The following is a 14,960-nucleotide window of genomic DNA, read 5'->3' on the forward strand; positions in this document are numbered from 1 at the left end:
TTTCGGTGAGGGTTAGGGTTAGGGTTAGTGTGAGGGTTAGGGTTAGGGTTAGGGTTAGTATGGGGGTGAGGTTTAGAGTTAGGTTTAGGGTGAGTGTTAGAGTTAAGGTGAGGTTTAGGGTAGAGTTAGGGTCAGGGTGAGTGTTCGGGTGAGGGTGAGTTTTACGGAGAGGTTGATGGTTAGGTTTAGGATGAGGGTTAATTTGACTGTGAGAGTTAGGGTGAGGTTGACGGTTCGGGTTACGGTAAGGATTAGGGTTAGTGTTAGGTTTGGGGTTATGTTGAGGGTGAGGGTTAGGATGAGGTTTAGGGTGAGGGTGAGTTTTAGGGGTATCATTATAGTTAGGGTGAGGGTTTGGGTGAGGGTTAAGGTTCGGGTTAGGCTTAGGGTGAGATTGAGGGTTAGAGTAAGGGTTAGGTTTAGGGTTAGGATGAAGGTAAGATATAGGGTGAGGGTTAGGGTGAGGGTGAGGATTATGGTTAGGTTGAGGGTTTCAGTGAGCATTAGGGTGAGGGTTAGGTTTAGGTTTAGGGTTTGGATGAGGGTTTGGATGAGGTTTAGTGTTAGGGTTAGGGTTAGGGTTAGCGTGAGGGTTAGGTTGAGGGTAAGGTTTAGAGTTAGTGTTAGGGTGAGGGTGAGGTTTAAGGATAGCATTAGGGCTAGGGTTAGGGTTAGGGTGAGGGTTAGATTTAGGGTGAGGGTTATGGTGAGGTTAAGGATGGGGGTTAGGTTTAGCATTACGGTTAGGTTTAGGTTTAATGTGAGGGTTAGGGTTAGGGTTAGGGTGAGGGTGTGGGTTAGGGTTAGGGTTAGGTTGAATGTTAGGTTTAGGTTGACGATTAGTGTTAGGGTGATGGTGAGTGTAAGTCTTACGGTGAGGGCTAGGTTTAGGCTTAGAATTAGGCTGATTTTTAGGTTTCGGTGAGGGGGAGGGGGAGGGTTAGGTTTAGGATTTGGCTTAGGTGTTGGGTTAGGCTTAGGTGAGGGTGAGGGTGAGGGTCAGAGTTTGGTTTAGGGTGAGGGTTAGGGTTATGGTTAGGGTTAGGGTGAGGGTGAGGGTGAAGGTTAGGGTGAGGATAATGTTGAGGGTGAGGGTGATGGTTTGGTTTAGGGTGAGGTTTAGGGTTAAGGTTAGGGTTAGTGTGAGGGTGTTTGTGAGGTTTAGGGTGAGGGTGATGATGAGGTTGCGGGTGAGGGTGAGGGTTAGGGTTAGGGTTAGGGTTAACATTGCAGTGAATGTTAGGGTTAGGTTTAGGGTTAGTATGAGGATTAGGCTGAGGTTTAGTCTTAGGGTTAGGGTGAGGGTAAGGTTTAGGGTGAGGGTGAGGGTTAGGTTTAGGATTAGGTTTAGGGTTAGGGTGATGATGAATGTTAGGGTTAGGGTGAGGGTTAGGGTGAGCATTAGAGTGAGGATTAGTATTAGGTTTAGGGTGAGGATTAGGGTTAGTGTTACATTTAGGGTGAGGTTTAGGCTGAGGGTTAGGGTTATGTTTAGGGTTAAGGTTAGTGTGAGGGTTAGGGTGAGGGTGAGTTTTAGGGTGTGCATGACAGTTAGGGTAAGGGTGAGGGTTAAGGTGACCGTTAGGGTTAGGGTGAGGGTGAGGGTTAGGGACAGCTTAGAGTTAGGGTGAAGGTGAGGTTGAGGGTGTGGGTTCAGGTTAGGCTTAGGGTGAGGGTGAGGGTTAGAGTTAGTGTTAGGGTTAGGTTTAGGATGAGGTTATGGCTGAGGATCAGGGTTAGGGTTAGGGTGATGGATAGAGTTAGTGTGAGGGTTAGGGTTAATGTTATGGTTAGGATTAGGGTGAGGGAAAGGTTTAGGTTGAGGGTTAGGGTTTTGGTGAGTGTTAGGGTTAGAGTGAGGGTTAGGGTGAGCATTAGGGTGAGGGTTAGGGTTAGGTTTAGGGTTAGTGTGAGGGTTAGGGTGAGGGTTAGTGTTAGGTTTAGTGTTAAGGTTAGGGTGAGGTTGAGGGTGAGGTAAGGGTTAGGTTGAGGTTTAGGGTGAGGTGGAGTTTTAGGACTATCATTAGTGTTAGGTTTAGGGTTAGGGTGAGAGTTAGGGTTTGGGTTAGTTTGAGGGTGGGGGTGAGGTTGAGGGTGAGGGTTAGGGTTAGGGTAAGCTTTAGGGTGAGTCCTAGGGTGAGGGTGAGGTTTAGGGAAAGAGTTATGGTGAGGGTGATTGTTTCGTTTAGGAAAGGCTTAGGGTTAGGGTTAGGGTGAGGATTAGGGTCATGGTGAGGTTTAAGGTGAGGGTTATTGTTAGGGTGAGGATTAGGGTTAGGGTTAGGTTGAGGGTTAGGTTTAGGTTTATGTTTAGGGTGAGGGTGACGGTTAGGGTGAGGGTGTGAGTGATGTTGAGGTTGAGGGTGTAGGTGAGGGTTCGGGTTAGCGTGTGGGTTAGGGTGACTTGAGGGTTAGGGTGAAGGTAAGGGTTAGGGTTAGGGTTAGACTGAGGCTTAGGGTTAGGTTTGGGTAAGGTTAGGTTAGGATGAGGATTTGGGTAAGGTTTAGGGTTAATGTGAGGGTTAGGGTTAGGGTTAGGTTTAGTGTGAGGATAAGGTTTAGGGTGAGAGTTAGAGTGAGAGTGAGGTTTAGGGTTAGCGTTAGGGTTAGTGTGAGGGATAGGGTGAGGGTTAAGGTGAGGGTTAGTGTTAGTATGAGGGTGAGGGTTAGAGTTAGGTTTAGGGTCATTGATAGGGTTAGTCTCAGGTTTAGGGTAACGTTACGGTTCTTGTGAGGGTTTGGGTGATGGTGAGTTTTAGGGTTTGGGTGTCGGTTAGGGTTAGGGTGAGGGTTAAGGTGATGGTTAGGGTTAGTATGAGGGTGAGGGTTAGGGTTGCAGTGAGGATAAGGGTTAGGGTTAGGGTTAAACTTATGGTGAGGATAAGGATTAGGATGAGGTATAGGGTGAGGGTGAGGTTTAAGGATAGCGTTATAGTTAGTGTGAGGGTTAGGGTGAGGGTTAGGGTTTACGTTAGGCTTAGGGTGAGGGTGAGGCTTAGAGTTGGGTTTAGGGTTAGGGTTAGGGTGAGGGTAAGGTTTAGGGTGAGGTTTAGGATGAGGGTGAGGGTTAGGGTTAGGTTGAGGGTCAGGGTGAGCCTTAGGCTGAGTTAAGTTTATGTTTAGGGTTAGGTTGAGGGTTTAGTGTTAGTGTTAGGGTTAGGGTTAGGGTGATGGTAAGGGTTGGAGTGAGGGTTATGGTGAGGGTGTGGGTTAGGGATAGCATTAGCATTAGTGTTAGGGTTAGGGTGAGTGTTAGGTTTAGTGTTAGGGTGAGGGTTAGGGTTAGCTTGAGGGTTAGGAATAGGGTTGGCGTTAGGGTGAAGGTCAGGGTGAGGGTTAGGGTTAGAATTAGGTTGAGGGTGAGTGTGAGGGTTAGGGTTAGCATTAGGGTTAGGGTTAGGGTTAGGTTGAGGTTGAGGTTTAGTGATAGGGTTGGAGTTAGGGTGATGGTGAGGGTTAGGGTTAGGGTGAGGGTTAGGTTGAACGTTAGGATGAGGGTTAGGTTTAGGTTTAGGGTAAGGTTGAGTGCAAGGGTGAGGTTTAGTTTTAGGGTTAGTGTTAGGGTTAGGGTGAGGGCTACGGTTAGGGATAGGGTGAGGTTTAGGTTTTGGTTGAGGGTTAGGGTGAGGGGGATGGTGAGGGTGAAGGTGAATGTGAGATTTATGTTTAGGTTTAGTTTTTTGGTTAGTGTTAGGTTTAATATTAGGGTGAGGGATAGGGTGAGGCTGAGGGCAAGGCTTACGGTTAGGATTAGGGTGAGGGTTAGGGTTAGGGTGAGTGTTAGTGGGAGGAGTGGGGTTTAGCGTTATTGTTAGGGTGAGGTTTAGGTTTAGTGTGAGGGTTAGGGTTAGGGTTAGGTTTAGGGTGAGGGTAAGGTTTAGGGTGAGGGTTAATGTTAGCATTAGAGTTACGGTGAGGTTGAGGGTTAGGGTGAGGGTTAGGGTTAGTGTTAGGGTTAGGGTGAGAGTGAGGGTTTGGGTTAGCCTGAGTGTTAGCGTGAGGGTTACCGTGAAAGTTAGGTTTAGGGTTAGGGTTTGTGTTAAGGATAGGGTGAGGTTGAGGATTATGGTTAGTGTTAGGTTGAGGGTTAGGGTTAAGGTGATGTTTAGGTTGAGGGTGACGGTTAGGGTGAGTGTTCCGGTTCGGGTTATGGTGAGGATTAGGGTTTGAGTGAGGGTTAGTGTGAGTTTGAGGTTTAGGCTTATGGTTAGGGTTAGGGTTGGTGTGAACTTTAAGGTTAGGGATAGGTTAAAGTTAGGGTTAAATTAACGTGTACGGTTAGGTTTAGGGTGAGGTTTAGGTTTAATGTGAGGATTAGTGTTAGGGTTAAGGTTAGGGTGAGGGTTATGATTAGGGTTAGGTTTAGGCTGAGGGTTAGGCTGAGGGTTAGGTTTAGGGTTTGGGGGAGGGTAAGGGTTAGGGTGAGGGTAATGTGAGGGTTAGGGTTAGGCTTAGGTTAGGGTGAGTATTAGGGTGAGGGTTAGTGTTAGATTTAGGGTTAGGTTTAGGGTGAGGGTTAGGGTGAGCCTAACGGTTAGGGTTAGGGTTAGGGTGAAGGTGAGGGATAGGGTTAAGGTGAGGGTAAGGGTTATTTCGAGGTTTAGGGTGAACTTCAGGGTTAATGTTAGCATTAGGTTTATGGGGAGGGTGATGGTTAGGGTGAGGGTTAGGGTTAGGTATAGGGTGAGGATTAGGTTTAGGGTTAGGTTTAGGTTGAAAGATAGGCTGAGGGGTAGGGTTAGGGTTTAGGGGAGGGTAAGGGTTAGGGTGAGGGTAATGTGAGGGTTAGGGTTAGGCTTAGGTTTAGGGTATGGGTTAGTGTTAGATTTAGGGTTAGGGTGAGGGTGAGGGTTAGGGTGAGCCTAACGGATAGGTTAAACGTTAGGGTGAAGGTGAGGGATAGGGTTAAGGTGAAGGTAAGGGATAGGGTAAGGTTTAGGGTGAGCTTGAGGGTTAATGTTATCATTAGGGTTACGGTGAGGGTGACAGTTAGGGTGAGGGTTAAGGTTAGGTTAGGGATAGGGTGAGGATTTGGGTTAGGGTTAGGTTTAGCGTGAGGGTTAGGCTGAGGGGTAGGATTAGGGTTGGTGTTAGGGTGTGGATTAGGTTGAGGGTTATTTTTAGGGTTAGGTTTATGTTTAGGGTGATGTTGAGGGTGAGGGTAACAGTTAGGGTGAGATTTAGGGTGAGGTTTATGTTTAGGGTTAGCATTAGGTTAAGGGTGAGGGTTAGGGTTAGGATTAGGGTTAGGGTGAGGGTGAGGGCTAGTGTTAGCATTAGGGTTAGGGTTAGGGTTAGGGTGAGGGTGAGGGTGAGGGTTAGGGTGAGGTTTAGGATTAGGTTTAGGGTGAGGGCTAGGGTAAAGGTGAAGGTTAGGGTGAGGGTTATGGTGAAGGTGAGGGTTTTGGTTAGGAAAGGCTTAGGGTTAGGTTTAGGGTGAGGATTAGGATGAGGGTGAGGTTTAAGGTGAGGGTTTCAATGGTGTGAGGATTAAGGTTAGGATTAAGGTGAGGGATAAGTTAGGGTGATGTTTAGGGTGAGAGTGAGTCTTAGGGTGAGGGTGAGGGTGAGAGTGAGGGTGAGGGAGAGGGTGTACGTGAGGGTTAGGGTTGGTATGAGCGTTAGGGTGACAGTGAGTGTTAGGGTGAATGTGAGGGTTAGGCTTAGGGTTAGGGATAAGGTTAAGTTGAGGGTTAAGGTTACGGTTAGGATGAGGGTTAGGCTGAGGGTTATGCTTAGGATTAGGTTGAGGATAAAGGTTAGGGTGAGGGTGAGGGTTAGGTTTAGGATTAGGGTTAGGGTTAGGGTGAAGGTTAGGATTAGGGTTAGGGTTAGGGTGAGGGTGAGGGTTTTGGTTAGGGTTAGGTTTAGAGTTAGTGTGAGGGTGAGAGTTAGGGTTTGAATTAGATTTAGGCTGAGGGTGAGGGTTAGGTTTAGGATGAGGGTTAAGGTTAGGGTTAGTGTTAAGGTTTGGGTGAGGGTTAGTGTTAGGATTAGGTTTAGGATGAGGGTTAGGGTTATGGGGAGGATAAGGGTTAGGGTGAGTTTTAGGGGGAGGGTGAGGGATAGGGTTAAGGTGAGGGTAAGTTTTAGGGCGAGGTTAGGGTGATGTTGAGGGTTAATGTTAGCATTAGTTTTATGGTGAGGGTGAGGGTTAAGGTGAGGTTTAGGGTTAGGATTAGGTATAAGGTGAGGATTTTGGTTAGGGTTCTTGTTAGGGTGAGGGTTAGGTTTAGTGTGAGGGTTAGGGTTAGGGTTAGGGTTAGGGTGAGTGTAAGGTTTAGCATGAGGGTTAGGTTGAGGTTAGGGTTAATGTTAGCATTAGGGTTACGGTAAGGTTGAGAGTTAGGGTGAGGGTTAGGGTTAGGATTAGGGATAGGGTGAGGATTAGGTTTAGGGTTAGGTTTAGGGTGAGGGTTAGGCTGAGGTGTATGGTTAGGGTTCGGTTTAGGGTGAGGGTTAGTGTGAGGATTATGGTTAGGGTTAGAGTTAGGGTTAGGATGAGTTTGAGGGTGAGGGTAAGGGTTAGGATGAGGGTTAAGGTGAGGTTGAGGTTTAGGGTTAGTGTTAGTGTTAGGGTGAGATTTAGGGTTAGGATTACGGTTAGAGTGAGGTTGAGGGCTAGTGTTAACATTAGAGTTATGGATATGGTTAGGGTTAGCGTGAGGGTGAGGGTGAGGGTGAGGGTTAGGGTTAGGTTTACGTTTTGGATGAGGACTATGGTGAGGGTGAGGGTTAGGGTTAGTGTTAGAGTGAGTGTTAGGGTGAGGGTGAAGGTTTCGTTTAGGAAAGGCTTAGGTTTAGGGTTAGGGTGAGGATTAGGGTGAGGGTGAGGTTTAAGGTGAGGGTTAGGTTTATGTGAGGATTAAGGTTAGGTTTAGGGTGAGGGTTAGGGTCAGAGTCAGAGTGAGGGTGAAGGTGTAGGTAAGGGTTAAGTTTGGGGTGAGGGTTAAGGTGATGTTGAGGGTTACCGTGAAGTGAGAGTTAAGGTTAGGGTTAGGGCTAGTGTTAGGATTAGGGTTAGGTTGAAGGTTGGCGTGAGCGTTAGGGTGAGGGTAAAGTTTAGGTTTAGGGTTAGAGTGAGGGTTAGGGTGAGGTTTAGTGTTAGTGTTAGGGTTAGTGTTAAGTTCAGGGTTAGGGTGAGCGTTAGGGTGAGCTTTAAGTTTAGGTTTAGGGTTAGGGTGAGGTTTAGGGTGATGGTAAGGGTTGGAGTGATGGTTAGGGTGAGGGTGAGGGTTAGGGATAGCATAAGCGTTGGGGTTAGTGTTAGGGTGAGGGTTAGGGTTAGGGTTAGGGTGAGGGTTAGGGTTAGGGTGAGGGTTAGGGTTAGGGTGAGGTTTAGGGATAGGGTTGGGATTAGGGTGAGGGTCAGTGTTAGGGTTAGGGTTAGATTTAGATTGAGGGTGAGTCTGAGGGTTAGGGTTAGCATTATGGTTAGGGTTAGGGTTAGGCTGAGGGTGAGGGTGAGTGTGAGGTTTAGGTTTTGGGTGAGATTTAGGTTTAGGTTTAGGCTTAGGGTTAGGATTAGCGTTTGGCTGAGGGTTAGTTTATGGGTTAGGGTAAGAGAAAGGTTTAGGGTGAGGGTTAGGGTGACGGTGAGGGTTAGGGTGAATGTGAGCTTTAGGGTGAGTGTTAGGATGAGGGTTAGGGTTAGGTTTAGGGTGAGGGTGACGGTTAGGGTGAGGTTTAGGTTTAGGGTTAGGGTTAGGGTTAGGGTGAGGGTAAGGGTTAGAGTGAGGATTAGGCTGAGGTTGAGGGTTAGAAATAGCATTAGGTTTAGGATTAAGTTTAGGGTGAGGGTTAGGGTTGAGGTTAGGGTTAGCGTGAGGGTAAGGGTTTGGGTTATGTTGAGGGTTAGGGTTAGGCTTATGGTTAGTGTGAGGTTTAGGGTTAGGGTTAGGGTTAGGGCGAGGGTGAGGGTCAGGGTTAGGGTTAGTGTTAGGGTGAGGGTTATGGTTAGGGTGAGGGTTAGAGTGATGGTGAGGGTAAGGGTTAGGGTGAGGGCTAGGGTTAGGGTTAGTTTTAGGGTGAGATTTAGGTTTAGGGTGAGGATGAGTGTGAGGGTTAGGTTTAGCATTAGGCTTACGTTTAGGGTTATGCTTAGGGTAATTGAGAGGGTGAGGGTCAGAGTTAGTTTTAGGATGAGGGTTAGGGTTAGGGTTAGGTTAGGGTGAGGGTGAGGGTGAGGTTTCGGGTGAGGTTGATGGTGAGGGTGAGGGTGAGTGTGAGGATTAGGGTTAGGGTTAGGTTTAGGGTGAGGGTTAGGCTGAGGGGTAGGGTGAGGGTTAGGGTGAGGGTTAGCATGAGGTTTAGGGTTAGGGTTAGAGTTAGGGTTAGGGTGAGGTTGAGGGTGAGGGTAAGGTTTAGGGTGAGGTTTAGGGTGAGCTTGAGTTTTAGGGTTTTATTAGGGTTAGGGTGAATTTTAGGATTAGGATTAGGGTTAGGGTGAGTGTGAGGGCTAGTGTTAGCCTTAGAGTTAAGGTTAGGGTTAGGCTGAGGGAGAGGGTAAGGGTTCGATTTGAGGCTAGTATTAGGTTTAGGGTTAGGGTTAGGCTGAAGTTGGGCATGAGGTTGAGGGTGAGTGTTAGGGTTAAGGTAAGTTTTAGGGTGAAGGCTAGGGTGAGGGTGAGGGTTAGGGTGATGGTTAGGGTGAGGGTGAGGGTTTCTGTTAGGAAAGGCTTAGGGATAGGTTTAGGGTGAGGATTAGGATAAGGGTGAACTTTAATGTGAGGGTTAGGGTTATGTGAGGATTAAGGTAAGGGTTAGGGTGAGGGTTAGGGTGAGGGTGAGGGTGATGGTGAGGGTGTAGGTGAGGGTTAGGCTTAGGGTGAGGGTGAGGGTTAGAGTTAGGTTTAGGGTTCTTGTTAGGGTGAGGGTAAGGTTTAGGGTGAGAGATAGTGTGAGGGTGAGGTACAGGTTTAGGTTGAGGGTTAGGGTGAGCATTAGGGTGAGGATTAGGTTTAGGTTTAGGTTTAGGGCCAGGGTTAGCATGAGGTTTAGTGTTAGTGTTAGGGTTAGGGTTAGGGTGAGGGTTAGGGTGTAGGTAAGGGTTAGAATGAGGGTTAGGGTGAGGGTGAGGGTTAGGGATAGAATTTGGGTTAGGTTTAGGGTTAGAGTGTGGGTTAGGGTTTGGGTTAGGGTTATGGTGAGTGTGAGGGTTAGGGTTAGCATTAGGGTTAGGGTTAGGGTTAGGTTTAGGGTGAGGGTGAGGGTGACGGTAAGGGTTAGGTTTAGGGTTAGTGTTAGGGTGAGGGTTAGGGTTAAGGTGAGGGTGAGGGTAAGGATTAGTGTGAGGGCTAGTGTTAGTGTTAGCGTTAGGGGGAGGTTTAGCTTTAGGGTGAAAGTGAAGGTGAGAGTTTGGTTTAGGATTAGGCTTAGGTGTAGGGTTAGGCTTATGATGAGGGTGAGGTTGAAGGTCAGAGTTAGGTTTATGGTGAGGGTTAATATTATGGTTAGGGTTAGGGCGAAGGTGAGGGCTAGGGATAGGTTGAGTTTGATGGTCAGGGTGAGGCTGAGGGTTAGGTTTAGCGTGAGGTTTAGGGTTAGGGTTAGGGTTATGGTGATGGTGAGGGTTAGGGTGAGGGTGATGGTGAGGTTGAGGATGAAGGGGAGGGTTAGTGTTTGAGTGAGGGTTAGGGTTAATATTAGGTTTAAGGTTTGGGTGAGGGTTAGGGTTAGAGTTAGGGTTAGGATGAGTATTAGGCTGAAGGTTAGGCTTAGGGTTATGGTGAGGGTAAGGGTTAGGGTGAGGGTGAGGGTTAGGTTTAGGATTAGGGTTAAAGTTAGGGTGGGGTTTAGGGATAGGTTTAGGGTTAGCGTGAGGGTTTTGGTTAGGGTTAGGTTTAGAGTTATGGTGAGGGTAAGGTTTAGGGTTTGAATTAAGCTTAGGGTTAGGGTTATACATAGGTTGAGGTTGAGGCTGAGTGTGAGGGTTAGGGTTAGGGTGAGGGTTAGGATTAGGGTTAGGGTTAAGGTTAGGGTGCGGGTTAGAGTTAGGGTTAGGTTTAGGATGAGGGTTAGGCTAAAGGTTAGGTTTAGGGTTCGGGGGAGGACAAGGGTTAGGATGAGGGTGAAGGTGAGTGTGAGGGTTAGGGTTAGGCTTAAGGTTAGGGTGAGTGTTAGGGTGAGGGTTACTGTTAGGTTTTGGGTTAGAGTGATGGTTAGGGTGAGGCTGAGGGATAGGTTTAAGATGATTGTTCCTGTTAGGGCGAGGTTTAGGGTGAGATTGAGGTTTAATGTTAGCATTAGGTTTATGGTGAGTGTGAGGGTTAGGGTGAGGTTTATGGTTAGGGTTAGGTATAGGGTGAAGATTAGCGTTAGGGTTAAGTTTAGGGTGAGGATTATGCTGAAGGTTAGGGTTTTGGTTAGTGTGAGTGTTAGGGTGAGTGTTAGGGTTAGTGTTAAGTTTAGGGTGAGGTTGAGGGTGAGGGTAAGGGTGAGTGTGAGGGTTAAGATGAGGTTGAGGTTTAGGGTTAGCATTAGGGTTAGGGTTAGTGTTAGGGTGAGTGTTAGGTTTAGTGTTATGTTGAGGGTGGGATGAGCTTGGGGGTGAGGGTTAGGGTTAGTGTCAGTTTTAGGGTGAGGTCTAGGGTGAGCGAGAGTGTTAGGGTGAGGGTGAGGGTTGCGGTTAAGAAAGGCTTAGGGTTAAGTTTAGGGTGAGGATTAGGGTTAGGGTGATGTTTAAGGTGAGGGTTAGGGTTAAGGTGAGGATTAGGGTTAGGGTTCGGTTGAGGGTTATGTTTAGGGTGAAGGTAATTGGTAGGTTGAGGGGTAGGGTGAGGGGTAGGGTTAAGGTTATGGTGAGGGTTCGGCTTAATGTGAGTGTTAGGGTTAGGATTAGGGATAGTGTGAGGATAAGGTTTAGGGTTAGGGTTAAGGTGAGAGTGAGGGTTAGGGTTAGCTTTAGAGTTAGGGTGAGAGTTATTGTGAGGGTTAAAGTGAGGGATAGTGTTAGTATGAGGGTGGGGGTTAGATTTAGATTTAGGGTGAGGGTTAGGGTTAGGGTGAGGTTTAGGGAAAGACAAGAGTGGGGGTGAGGGTTCGGGTGAAGGTGAGATTTAGGGTGTAGGTGATGATTAGGGTTAGGGTGAGGGTTAATGTGAAGGTGAGGGTTAGGGTGAGGGTGAGGGTTAGGGTTTAGGGTTAGGTGAGGATTAGGTTTATGGTTATGATTAGGGTTATGATGAGGGTAAGGTTTAGGATGAAATTTAGGGTGAGGGTGAGGTTTAGGGATAGCGTTAGAATTAGGGTGCGGTTTAGGGTGAGGGTTATGTAGGAGGTAAGGTTTCGGGTGATGGTGAGGGTTAGAGTTAGGGTTAGGGTTTGGGTTAGGCTGAGGGTGAGGGTGAGGGTGAGGGTGAGGTTTAGGGTTAGGGTGAGGGTTAGGTTTATGGTTAGGGTTCGAGATAGATTGAGGGTTATGGTTATGGTTAGGGATACTGTTTGGCTGAGGTTTAGGGTTAAGGTTAGGATTAGGGTGAGGGAAAGGTTTAGGGTTAGGGTGAGGGTCAGGGTTAGGGTGAGCGTTAGGGTGAATGTTAGTGTGAGGGTTAGGGTTAGGTTTAGGTTTAGGGTGAGGGCTAGGGTGAGGTTTAGTTTTAAGGTTAGGGTTAGGTTGAGGGAAAGAGTTAGAGTGAGGTTTATGTTGAGCGTGAGGCTTAGGGATAGCATTAGGGTTAGAGTTACGGTTAGGGTGAGGATTAGGGTTACAGTTAGGTTTAGGGTGAGGGTGAGGGAGAGGGTTATATTGAGGGATAGGGTTAGGGTTAGGGTTAGGGTTAGGGTTAGATTGAGGTTTAGGTTTAGGATTAGGTTAGGGTTAGGGTGAGTTTAAGGGTTAGAGTGAGTGTTAGGGTTAGGGTGAGGTTTTGCGATAGCATTAGGTTTAGGGTTAGGCTTAGGGTGAGGGTTAGGGTTTTGGTTAGGTTTAGGGTGAGGGTAAGAGTTAAATTTAGGGTTAGAGTTCGAGGTAGGGTTAGTGTTAGTGTGAAGGTTAGGGTTAAGGTTAGGGTGAGTGTTAGGGATAGGGTTAGGTTGAGGGTGAGGGTTAGGGTTAGGGTTAAGGTTAGGGTGAGGGTGACGGTTAGGGTGAGTATAAGGGTGTGGGTGACATTTAGGTTTAGAGTGAGGGTTAGGGTGACAGTAAGGGCTAGGGTGAGTTTGAGGTTTAGGATTAGGATTAGGGTTAGTGTGAGGATTAGGGTTAGGTTTAGGGTTAGTGTGAGTGTAAGGGTTAGGGAGAGGATTAGGGTAAGGGTGAGGGTTAGGATTAGCATTAGTGTTAGGGTGAGGGTTAGGGTGAGGGTTAGGGTTAGCGTTAGGGTGAAGGTTAGGGTTAGGGTTAGGGTGAGGGTTAGGGTTAGGGTTAGGGTAAGGTTGAGGCTGAGGGTGAGGGTGAGGGTGAGGTTTAAGTTTAGGTTTAGGTTTAGGGTAAGGGTGAGGGTTGGGGTGTCGATGAGGGTTAGAGTTAGGTTTAGGGTTAGGGTTAGGGTGAGGGTGAGGGTTAGGGGAAGGTTGAGTGTTAGAGTTAGGGTTAGCATTAGGGTGAGGGTTAGTGTTCAGGTTAGGATTAGGGTAAGTGTTAAGGTGAGGGTTAGGGTTATGGTTAGGTTTAGGGTTAGTGTGAGAATTAGGGTTAGTGTGAGGGTTAGGTTTAGGGTTAGGGTTAGGGTGAAGGTGAGGGTGATGTTTAGGTTTAGGGTAAGGTTGACGGTTAAGCCTAGGGTGAGGTTTAGGGTGAGTGTGAGCGTGAGGGTAAGGGTGTAGAATGAGGGTTTGGGTGAGGGTGAGGTTTAGGCTTTGCATTTGGGTTAGGGTTAGGGTGAGCATTAGGTTTAGGGTTAGGGTTTGGGTGAGGGTGAGCTTGAGGTTTAGGGTTAGGGTTAAGGTTAGGGTTTGGATTAAGGTTAGGGTGAGGGCTAGGGTGAGGGTGAGGTTTAGGGTTAGGGTTCGGGTGAGGGTTAGGTTTAGGGAGAGTTTTATGGTTAGGGGTAGGTTTAGTGTTAGGGTTAGGTTGAGGGTTATGGTTAGTGTGAGGTTTACGGTTAGGGTTAGAGTTAGGTTTAGGTTAAGTGTAAGGGTTAGGCTGAGGGTTAGACTGACAGTGAGGGATAAGGTTAGCGTCAGTGAGAGGGTGAGGGTTAGGGTGAGTTTCAGGGTTAGGGTTCTGGTGAGGGTGAGGATTGTGGTTAGGGTGAGGATGAGGGTTAGGGTTAGGGTGATGTTTAGGGTAAGGGTAGGGTTAGAGTGATGGTGAAGGTTCTGGTGAGGGTGAGGGTTAGGTTTTCCGTGAGGGTTAGACTTAGAGTGAGGGTAAGGTTGATGGTGACTGTTAGGGTGAGGGTGAGGATTAGGGTTAGCGTTCGGGTTAGGGTTTGGTTTAGGGTTAGGTTTAGGATGAGGTTTAAAATGAGGGGTAGGGTCCGGGTTAGGGTGAGGGTTAGGGTTACTGTGAGGGTTAAGGTTAGGGTTAGGGTTTGTGTTAGGATAAGGGTTAGGGTGAGGGTTAGGGTGAGGGTGAGTGTCAGGGTTAGCCTTAGGGTTACTGTGAGGGTTAGGGTGAGGTTGAGGGTTAGGGTTAGGTTTAGGGTGAGTGTGAGGTTAATTGTTAGGGTTAGGGTGAGTGTTAGGGTTAGGGTGTGGGTTAGGGTTAGGGTTAGGGTAAGGGTGAGGATGAAGGTGAGGTTTAGGTTTAGGTTTAGGGTGAGGGTGAGGTTGAGGGTTAGGTTTAGGATTAGGGTTCGGGTTAGGGTTAGGCTTAGGGTGAGGGTGAGGTTGAGGCTGAAGGTTAGGGTTAGGGTGAGGATTAGGGTTAGCGTTAGGGTTAGGGTGAGGGTGAGTTTTAGGTTAAGTGTGAGGGTGAGGTTGATGGTGAGGTTTAGTGTGTGGGTAAGGAATAGGGTTATGTTGAGGATCAGGGTGACAGTGAGGGTTAGGGTGAGGGTGTGGGTTAGGGTTCGGGTTAGTGTTCATGTGAGGGTTAGGGTTAGGATTTGAATTAGGGTTAGGGTTAATGTGAGGGTTAGTGTTAATTTTAGGGTTAGGGTTAGTATGAGTATTAGGGTTATGTTTAGGTTTAGGGTTTGGTTGAGGTTTAGCATGAGGTTGAGGGTTAGGGTTAGCGTTAGGGTTAGAGGGAGTGTTAGGGGTAGGGGTAGGGTTAGGATGAGGGTTAAGGTTATGGTGAGGGTTAGGCTTAGGGTGAGGGTGAGGGTGAGGGTGAGGATTAGGGTGAGCGTGAGAGTGAGCGTTAGGTTAGGGTTAAGGTTAGGGTTAGTGTGAGGATTAGGGTTAGGGTGATGTTTAGGTTAAGGTTTAGCGTGTGGTTTAGGGTGAGGGTTAGGGTGAGCTTTAGGGTGAGGGTAAGGGTGAGTGTGGGGGTGAGGGTTAGGTTGTGGGTGAGAGTTAGGTTTATTTTGAGAGTTAGAGTGAAGGTGAGGGTTAGGGTCAGGGAGATGGTTAAGGTTAGGGTTAGCTTTAGGTTGAGTATTAGGGTTAGGTTTAGTATTAGGTTGAGGGTGAGGGTGCAGCTTAGGTTTAGGGTTAAGGTTAGGGTTTGTGTGAGGATTAGGGTTAGGGTTAAATTTAGGGTGAAGGTAAGGTTGAGGGTGAGGTTTAGGGTGAGGGTTATGGGTAGCGTTAGGGTTAGTGTGTGGGTTAGGGTGAGGGTTAAGGATAGGATTACGGTTAAGTTTAGGGTGAGGGTGAGGGATAGGGTTAGGTTTAGGGTTAGATTTTGGCTGAGGGTGTGGGTGATGGTTAGGGTTAGGATGAGGGTTTGGTTTAGGCTGAGGGTGATTGTGAGCGTGAGGGTGAGGGATAGAGTTCGGGTGAGGGTTAGGGTTAAGGTTAGGGTTATGGTGAGGGGTAATATGAGGGGTAGGTTTAGGGTTAGGTTTTATGTGAGGGTTAGGGTTAGGGTTAGTGTGAGGATAAGGGTTGGGGTGAAGTTTAGGGTTAGG

Source organism: Dipodomys merriami, unplaced genomic scaffold (genome assembly GCF_024711535.1).
Source record: "Dipodomys merriami isolate MVZ:Mamm:240054 unplaced genomic scaffold, mDipMer1.0.p SCAF_54, whole genome shotgun sequence".
In the NCBI taxonomy this organism is placed as follows: Eukaryota; Metazoa; Chordata; class Mammalia; order Rodentia; family Heteromyidae; genus Dipodomys; species Dipodomys merriami.